This window comes from Peromyscus eremicus, chromosome 23 (genome assembly GCF_949786415.1).
Source record: "Peromyscus eremicus chromosome 23, PerEre_H2_v1, whole genome shotgun sequence".
Lineage (NCBI taxonomy): Eukaryota > Metazoa > Chordata > Mammalia > Rodentia > Cricetidae > Peromyscus > Peromyscus eremicus.
Window position 1 is genome coordinate 39270190 of NC_081438.1, and position 10044 is coordinate 39280233.

Sequence of the window (10044 nt, forward strand, 5' to 3'; positions counted from 1 at the left end):
CGTCCCTGGGTGGGCTCGAACCACCAACCTTTCGGTTAACAGCCGAACGCGCTAACCGATTGCGCCACAGAGACCCAGCTGCTTGAACGGCCGTGCGCCGTGTACACATTGCCGCAGCCGGCCTGGGCGTCGCCGCCCTGGACTCCCGGGAGGCGCCGGGGCCTGCAGAGCCCTGCGGGCTGAGGCTGCGCGAGGGCGGGGCGGGGCGGGGTCGGGCGGGGGCGGAGCCTCGGCCCCGGGGGCGGGGCGGGGCGGGGCGGGGCGGGGCGGGCTCGCAGCCTCCGCCTGGGCCAGCTCCCCAGCCCTGCCCGCGTCCGGGGGTGTGATCGCCCCCGCCTTGACGTGCTCTCACCCCCTCTCACGGTCAGAACAAACAAGAAGCACTTCCCGAGGCCCGTGAGCTCTGTGATCTGTGGGCCGGCCATAGGTATTTTGCATTTTATCCGTTTAACAAACAAACAACCAAAAAGTAAGTTTTTGTCGTGGTGGTTGGTTTTAGTCACCTCCCGAGAACGATTTTACACCCGAGCCTCCTTTGAGCACGCGTGGCTTAGGGGGTCAGCAGAAGGAGATTTACGGCAATTAAAATGCTCCTTTAAATAGTCACTGGTGGCCGGGCCTTCCCCGGGCTTCTAAATTTAACCCACTGACACCAGGCGGCCTCGGGAGGGTTGGGGTAGGCAGCACGCGCCCACCCCGAGCAGGAGGAGGAGGAAGGAGCTGCCTGTAATAATTCTCCGGACAGGCCCGCCACAGCCCCTGTCAGACCTCTCCCTCCCCCAGCACCCCACAGACTTCGGGGACAACTCCACCAGCCCCAGGTCTTCAAGCTTCCTCCTCCTTCCTTCCTTCCTCCTCCTCCTCTTCCCCTCCTCCTCCCCCTCCTCCTCCTCCTCCTCCTCTGCTTGGCTCTTCCCACTTACCGCTCTCCTTTTCGTACCATTTGAACCGTATTTTACAGATTTATTTTAATTATGCATCTGGGTGATGGTATGTGTTATGTGAGTGTGGTGCCCTGAGATCCCCTAGGAGCCGGTCCACGTGGTGCTGGGAACTGAACCCCTTAACCACCTAGCCGTCTCTCCAGTACCTTAACCACCTAGCCATCTCTCCAGTACCTTAACCACCTAGCCGTCTCTCCAGTACCTTAACCACCTAGCCATCCCTCTAGTACCTTAACCACCTAGCCGTCTCTCCAGTACCTTAACCACCTAGCCATCTCTCCAGTACCTTAACCACCTAGCCATCCCTCCAGTACTTTAACCACCTAGCCATCTCTCCAGTACCTTAACCACCTAGCCGTCTCTCCAGTACCTTAACCACCTAGCCATCCCTCCAGTACCTTAACCACCTAGCCGTCTCTCCAGTACCTTAACCACCTAGCCATCTCTCCAGTACCTTAACCACCTAGCCATCCCTCCAGTACTTTAACCACCTAGCCATCTCTCCAGTACCTTAACCACCTAGCCGTCTCTCCAGTACCTTAACCACCTAGCCGTCTCTCTAGTACCTTAACCACCTAGCCATCCCTCCAGTACCTTAACCACCTAGCTGTCTCTGCGTCTCCATTTGAACCATTGTAATAGAGCATGCGGTTCAACTGGCATTAGGTACATTTATATGCAACAACACCCCCATCCCTCTTCTTTTCCCGGTAAGCCTCGGCCTGCCTTTATTACTTGAACTGTTCTAAAGTGCTCACCTAGGTGGAGTTATCCAGTCTTGGCGCGTCTGGGAAGGGCTGGTGTGATGTCCTCGTGACTTACCCCTACTGTAGCACTAACCGCGACTTCCTTCTCTTCCTGCCTGAAGTCGTCCACACCACACTTGGTCGGTCGTTCAGCTCTCCATGGCTCACCTGTTGGAGGCCCTGCTTTTGGTTTTTGGGGACACATCTAGAAGCGGAATCTTTGGGTCTACCTGGTTGTATATTCTCACCAAGAACTCACAAGCTTCCAATTTCTCCGCATTTTAAAAACTAGTAACTATCCTAATGGATGTATTTTACGTTTCCCTACTTTTAGTACCGTGTCCTTTCTGGATCCTTTTTTGAACTGTAGAACCTTTTATTTTTCTTCCGTGTGCTTCCACCCACTGAGAGCCAGCTCTGCTTCAGCGAGGAGGTGGCTGGGCTACTGGGATTCAGCACCTGCTGTAAACAGAGGAGAGCAGGGGCTAGGGAGGTGGCTCAGTGGTTAGGGACACTGGCTGCTCCTCCAGAGGACTGGGGCTCAGTTCCCAGCTCCCACACAGCAGCTCACCGCCACCTGTAACTCCAGTTCCGGGGGATCTGGTGCCCTCTCCTGGCGTCTGTGAGCCCTGCACATACCTGGTGCACAGACACAGTAAAATAAAAATAAGAACAAAAGAGAAGGGCTTTGCCAGGCTGGGCCTGTGTGTGCAAAAGGGGAGATGTCTCGGTCTCCACCTAAAGAGCCAGGTTCGTGTGTGCTGGGTGATGTTTGCCAACTGTCTTTATTTTGGCTTTTCAGAAATACGTGTGTGGGTGGAACTCGTGATGGATGGGTGTGTGTGAAAGGGAACCAATGGTCTTTACCTTGAAAATATTGAATAATTTTATAAGCTACCTTAAAATTATACCAATTTAATGAAGAATTTGCCTGTCCCTTCCCCAACCCCACTTCCTTCTGTCCCTGGTCCAGGGATGAGCTAAGAAAATGGGGAAAGCTAAGAAGTGAGCAAAAGGTAGAAGCCTTAGCTTCGATTGTACTTGGATTTCTAGTGGTTAAAAGGGAGGCTGTCTGCTGCCATTAAGAAAGGGGGCTGGGGAGAGAGCTCCTTCTACAACGTGCTTGCCTGAGCAAACCGGAGGAACCCGGGGAATGAATAAATAAACAAACAAACAAACAAACAAATAAATAAATAAATAATAAACTGATAACTAAGTATCCAGGTATGGTGGCATGTGCTTGCAATCCTAGTATTTCTAATTTCAGCACTCAGGAAGTGGAGACAGGTGGATCTCTGGGGCTCCCTGGGCAGCCAGCCTCATCCATTCATGAAGCCCCACGCCAGTGAGAAAGCCTGCCTCCAAAAAACAAAACAACAACAACAAACAAAACAAAACAGACAAACAAAACCAATGTGTATGGCACTTGGGAACTTGCACCTGAAGTAGTCCTCTGGCCTCCACATGCGTGTGTGCATGTGTGCACCCACACCCACACCCCCCACTCGTGCATGTGCACCTGTACACACACACACACACACACACACACACACACACACACACACACGGCAACCAAAAGGTTATAGCACGAGCAGCGTTTCAGTGGAGAAAATAAAGGGTACAGAGTGTAGCAGGAAGAGACAGAAGGCTCACTTTTAGTCACAGCCTGTGAGTCCGGCCATGTCCAGGCCATTGTCATGTCACACATGCACATACACCTCACGTGTTACTACCAGGGTAGGGGTCCCCATTGAGAGACATGACCGTTTGTGCTTGTTTGTATCTGCTTTCTAATATTACCATAAAAACATATGATTTTGTGAACAGGAGACTATAACCATAAAAGTCTTAATTAAAAATGTTGAACACAAATCTCTCTGCCCTCCAAGCCCATGCCCTTCCAAATACCCAAGGCAGCCCTCCTTGGCTCTCACTGCCCAGGCTTGGCACATGGGGTTGTCGTTGGGGAATTTTTCTCTTTTTTTTGGGGGGGGCGCCACCCAGCTCCTAAATAAATCACACACACAGGCTTATTCTTAATTATCAATGCCCGGCCTTCGCTTGGCTTGTTTCTTGCCAGCTTCCCTTAACTTATCCCGTCTACCTTTTGCCTCTGGGCTTTTCCCATTCTCTTACTTCTGTGAACCTGTGGGAGATTCAGACTTTGGCTAACCAGCAACGAGAAAAAGAACATGCTGTTGGAGTGGGGTGAGGTCTGTCCGTGTGAGGATGGTGTACGTACGTATCACATTTCCCTCGTGGTGTAAGATAACAGATCAGTGGTCAGTTTGTCGTTGGCCTTATCCTGAACCTGGTGGGGAATGCGATAAGGGGACAAAGGACAGACACATTTTATAGATTTTTGACCGGGGGGGGGGGGGAGGGATAGCCATGTGTTGTAGATTAAGGACAGGAAAGCCCCTACCTCTCATTCCCATGAGGGTCTCTCTTTCAGCAGCGGCTTCCTCTCACCATGCTGTGTAAGCAGACTGCTTCTCCCAGAACCATCTTGGCATGGCATTTTATCATTTTTATTGATTTTTCTTAATTTAATACACCCATAATGTGTATCTTCCATTTGAAAAAAAAAAAAACAATTGCATTTCTTTAATTGCTTTGGGGGCAGCGTTTCTGCTGATTTACTCTCTCAATAAACACGCAGTCCTACGGTGAACGCAGTTTACTTGTATAATCAACCAACGGTTTTTTTTTTTTTTTTGGTTTTGGTTTTTTGTTTTTTTTTTTTTTAAACAAAAGGAACCACCACAGGCTGGAGTTCTGATTGCCGGTGACTTCAAACAAGGTCTTGGGATGAGGAGCAGACAGTTAGGGGACACTGTGGCTATTGTGCAGCCCAGGGTCATTAAGGCAGAACTGTCTGCTCTTTTTTATTTTAATTATTTGTTTACTTTTATTTTATGTGTATGGGTGTTCTGCCTGTATGCATGGCTGTGTACCACATGCATGGTTGGTTCCCATGGAGGCCATGAGGCCATTAGGGGCCACCACGTGCATTCTGGGAACTGAACCCAGGTACTCTGCAAGAGCAACAGGTGCTCTTGACTGTGGAGCCAGCTCTTCAGAGCGTTTCTTGAGAAGGTCTGTTCTGGCTGGTGTGTTGCAGCTCCGTGGTAGAACAGCTCTTGCACAGCATAGGCGAGCCTGTAGATTTGATCCCATTTCTCAGGCACGGGCTCTACAGAAGCCTGGAGAACATGCTTCCCTGTAGACTCACTTGTTCTCTTCCTTATCAAATGCCGTTTGTAGACAAGCACACAGGAGCCTGCAGAGGTCAGGAGAGGGCACTGGATCCCTGGAACTGGAGTTACAGATGTGAGCAGCCATGGGGGTGCTGGGGACAGAACCTGGGTCCTCTGCAAGAGCAGCCAGTGTTTTTAACCACTGATCCATCCGTCCAGACCCCCGTGGTTTGATTTTTATTTTTTTAAACTGCAGGTGGGGTAGGGTTAGGGACTTTAAGATTTTTTTTTTTTTTTTCCCCTGGGACAGGGTTTCTCCGTGTAGCTTTGGTGCCTGTCCTGGATCTCACTTTGTAGACCAGGCTGGCCTCGAACTCACAGAGATCCCCTGGTTCTGCCTCCCAAGTGCTGGGACTAAAGGTGTGCGCAGCCACGGGTATTTAAGATCTTGTTCCTTGTTTATCAAGATCCCTCGGGGCCACCTTGCAGTGTGATGGCTGCTACCTCTGGAGAAGGCAATGTTAGCATGGCAATCAAGGGTCATTAAGGAGAAAAGTTCTGGTCGAGAGGACAGACTCTCTGGCCTGTGTGGACAGGGTCAGTGTCCTGGCTGAGGGACCGCCCCAGGAGGGCAGTTTCACCTTAAGCTGTGCTAAAGAGATGGATGGGACAATTATTACTTTAATGGGATGCTGTACTTTTCCTTCCCAGAATCCCTAACACACACACACACACACACACACACACACACACACACACACACACGGCAGTCCTTATGAATGGAGCCACCCCGAGGTTCAGCTGGGTCTGCCCGTCTTAAGTCAGAAGGGTGTAACTTCGTCTTTTTTCTCTCTATGTCTCTTTGGGATGCCGGGCAGGATCTAAGTACACTTTTTCTGGTTCTTTGTGCTCCTTCACTCTTTCTCCGAAGGCCCCACTCCACCTACTGAGACTCTCCTTTCTCTTTGTTAGTGATACGTTTTTCCGCACCCCAATAAGCCTCTCCGCCAACACAGCAATCCAAATCAAACCAAATCAGACCAAATTAGAAAAGCTCCTGTTTAATGGGTAAAGCATTCTCAGGTGATTCTCCGCCCCCCTCCCCCCGCAGAGAGGAAATAGGGACAGGGACAAACACCAGAAAACCACATGTCTGGTTTTTTTTTTTTGGGGGGGGGGGAAATGCAGCTTAAATACCCTGTGGGAGTGGTCTTGAGCCTCTCTGGGGGAGGAGCTGTGTTTGGCGGGCTTTGAAGGGGCGGGTTTTGGGGAAAGAGATGGGGGAGGGGAGTTGAGGTGGATCTTCCATCAGAACATTCCAGACTCTTTGGGTATAGGATGCCAGGGTGCCAGGGGCTGAGGTGGAGCTCCCATTCAAGCAGTTAGATGATGCCAGTAGTACGTAATTCTCAGGGTGCTGGTGTTGGTTTTAATGCGGGAAGACTCTGCAGACAATATATGTAAAATACTTGCAACAGGGTCGACACATCATAAACACCTAGAAAATACTAGGAGCTTATTATTAATAATGAACTGATAAATATTTCTCAAGCAGGTGGTAAATACATGGGTGTTCTTTTGATTAGGTTTTCAAAAGCACATAGATCTTACACATACTTTTATGTGTGTGATGCATATTACGGTGCATGAAATTATATTAAAAATAAATGAGCATGCTCGAGGATATTTCAGGAATCCTTAACAGAGATAGAGCAAAATATCCCATCCCGTTATTGAACCTCTGTGCCAAACATTAGGACGGTCTGTGACCTGAGTCGTGGTTCAAAACTCATGTGGTTCCTATAGGGCTAGTGTTGATGGCCTGTGAACTACAGCGCGTGTTCTCACGTCTCTTCTTCCTGGTGCTGGGAGTTGAACGGAGGGCCCGGTGCATGATAGGAAAGTGCTCTACAGTTAAGCTGTGTCCGCAGTCCTGTCTGGCAGGGTTCCTGAGGCTGACCTGGAAGTTTCTGTAGCTCAGGTTGCTCTCAAACTCATACTCTTCCTGCTCCTGACCCTGGGTGCTAGGGTTACGGGAATATGCTGCCACGCCTGGCTTTTCCATTCTTCCTAGGGCCTCGGGTTGTAGATTCAGTGGAGTCACGAGGGAGGGTTAACCCATCGGTGTGCCTGTGCTCTGTAGGATGGCCGCCCAGTACAGGAGGAAGGTCAGCTGTGGGGCAATTCCAGAGGGGAACTGATTCCTCTTTGCATTACCTCCTATGCCAAGGACCCTCCCTAGCAAATGCTGAAGCATTGAACTTTCGATTTTCTTTATTGTCTTTTTTTTTTTTTTTTTTTTTTTTTTTTTTTTTTTTTGGTTTTTCGAGACAGGGTTTCTCTGTGTAGCTTTGTGCCTTTCCTGGAACTCACTTGGTAGCCCAGGCTGGCCTCGAACTCACAGAGATCCGCCTGGCTCTGCCTCCCGAGTGCTGGGATTAAAGGCGTGCGCCACCACCGCCCGGCTATTGTCTTCTTTTAATTTCCCTACACAGAAAGAGGGTTGTAGTGTGAATCCTAATTGGTCTTAATAATAAAAACCCAGAGCCAGACATCTGGGAAAGATCCGAGAGACAAAGGAGCAAGCCACAGCCACCTCTTAACTCACCAGTTCCTCAGCCTGAAAGGGACTGAGCTCCTGTCTCCTCCTGCCTTATATTCCTCTCTCCGCCCAGCCATATCACTTCCTGTCTCCACCTCCCTAGTGCTGGGATTAAAGGCGTGTGCCTCCCAAGTACTGGGATCAAAGGAGTGAGCCTCCACCGCCTGGCTCTTTTAGACTGGATCAATCTCGTGTAGTCTAGGGTGGTTTTGGACTCCTGATCTTCCTGCTTCCTCCTCCCGACTGCTGGGATTAAAGGTGTGTGGCACCAATTCCTGGTCTCTGGTTAAATAGTGGCTAGCTCTGCACTCTGATCTCCAGGCAAGCTTTATTTGTTAGAGCACAAACAAAAATATCACCACAGAGGGTGATGTGGGCATAGCTGTTTAATTTTGGTGGTCAGGAGATAGTGCCCAAATTTTTCTGGGCAAAATGAATGCACCTTATTGTATTTCTCTAGTGTGCATTATGGTGTCGTGTACTGGTGCAGCAGACGTAAGGTCCTGACCAGAAGAAGCCGCCGTAGCATCATTGCCGTGGTCTGTGCCATTATGCTGACCCTCTCCAAGTGTGGGCTGCTGCCCAGCATCCACCTGTGAACCTGGTCATGTTCTTCATCCCGCTGCAAGTGTCTTGTTAATCTTTGAATCACCGGTGACTGACTGGACAACTGAATTTGGAAGAAAGGATGCCCTTGCACTTCTAGGATCAGGTCAGAGAAGACTAGTCACTTCCTTCCTGTCTGCTGCAGGAAGCCAGCTGCCTAGTCACTTCCTTCCTGTCTGCTGCAGGAAGCCGGCTGCCTTGTCATGAGGATACAGGTGGTCTCGGGAGAAACTCACATGGCGGAGGAAGTAAAGTCTGCTGCAACTTGCTCTACATGTGAGCGAGCCGTGTTAGCAGTGATTCTTCTAGAACAGATCAAGGTTAAGGATAGCTATGGCCACGGCCAATATCTTGACCAAACCCTACAGAGATCTGGAGCCAGAAAGCTCAGCTAAGATCTCCCTGGAGTTTTAAGCACAGGAATACTGAGATAATGTTTTGTTGTTTGTTTCTTTGTTTTCTTTTTAAAATGTTTATTATTTATTTATTTTGTTTTTTTGAGACAGGGTTTCTCTGTATGTAGCCCTGGCTGTCCTTGAACTCACAGAGATCCTGCATCTCCTCCCAAGTGCTGGAATTCACGGTCTGCTCCACCACTGCCCCGCTGTTTGTTGTTGTCTGTCTTTAATCTTTAGATTTGGTTATTTATTTGTATGTGCATGAGTGGTGGCCCGCATTTATTTATGTATGTGCACCACATGTGTGTCTGGTACCCACAGAAGCAGAAGACGGTTGTGAGCCACCATATGGGTTCTCGGCAAGATCAATCGGTGCTCTTAACTGCTGAGCCATTTCTCCAATTGGAGAGAGAATATTTATTGTTATAGTAAGTCACTCACTTTGTGTGTGTGTGTGTGTGTGTGTGTGTGTGTGTGTGTTAATGTGCTACACACCAATGAATAACTAATACAGACATGGAGGTGTTACACTCTGTTTTGTAGACAATGGGGCAATGGATTGTAAAAGACGCAAAGCCAAGGCTAGGGTGAATTCTGTGCGTGTCTGGGTTGTCAGGAGGGTTAGATGCAGGGGCATAGTTCAAGCGTTCCCTGTAATAGTGCGGGCAGAGACCATGGAAAGCCTGTTTAGTGAAAATGGAAGCCATGTGAGGTCGAGGGCAGAGGCAATCCGAAGGAACAGGAAAGGTGTCTGTTAGGTTTCAAGTCCAAGAAAAGTAGTCTTAGCTTTTAGAGTTGGGTTGCCCTTGTGTTGATAAAATTCCAACTGTGTATGTCTGTGGGCATGGAGAGTTAGGATGTTACAGGTCTAGAGCTAAGGTAACCTTGGGCTATTTAGCCCTTTAAAAAGTCAATCTAATTACCTGCCTGTGTGTCTGACAACGTTCTTGTCCCAGGGGTCAACACCTTCTTCCTCTAACAGGAGGCCCCTCCCTAACCCTGTAACACATTATTCAGCTTAGAAGGCGGCAGCCTTGAGATGACATCCATTTTCCCTCATCTCTTCCTCCACCTCCCTTTTCTAAAATAATTATTCCCATTTCATTTTCACATAAATAAAAAGGCTGTGTATGTAAGAATCCCAGACCTAATGCCGCTCAGGTTGTGCCCATCTACAGTCCTCCACCCTCAGAGTGGATTCTGGTATTCCTACTGCCTCAGGGAGAGACACCCTACCAAGAGCCTGTCTATGAATGCTTTTTAATTTAATTTAATTTAATTTAATTTAATTTTATTTTATTTTATTTTTTATATGCATTGGTGTTTTGCCTGCATGTGTGTCTGTGTGAGATGTCAGATCTTGGAGTTACAGACAGTTGTGAGCTGCCATGTGGGTGCTGGGAACTGAACCAGGGTCCTCTGGAAGAGCAGTTGGTGCTCTCAACCGCTGCACCGTCTCTCCAGCTCTTGTCTATGAATTTTAAACAGACTACCTGGGGCATCAAAAGGCCACTGGCAGTGGCACACCACCATCCACACAATGGGCAC

General features: G+C 49.0%; 1 non-coding gene across 1 annotated transcript; it reads right to left on the reverse strand.

Moving 5' to 3' along the window:
• Trnan-guu (transfer RNA asparagine (anticodon GUU)) lies at positions 1–74 on the reverse strand. Its single transcript has one exon. It is a non-coding gene; the product is annotated as a tRNA-Asn (tRNA).
• Between the last annotated feature and the right edge of the window lie 9970 nt (positions 75–10044).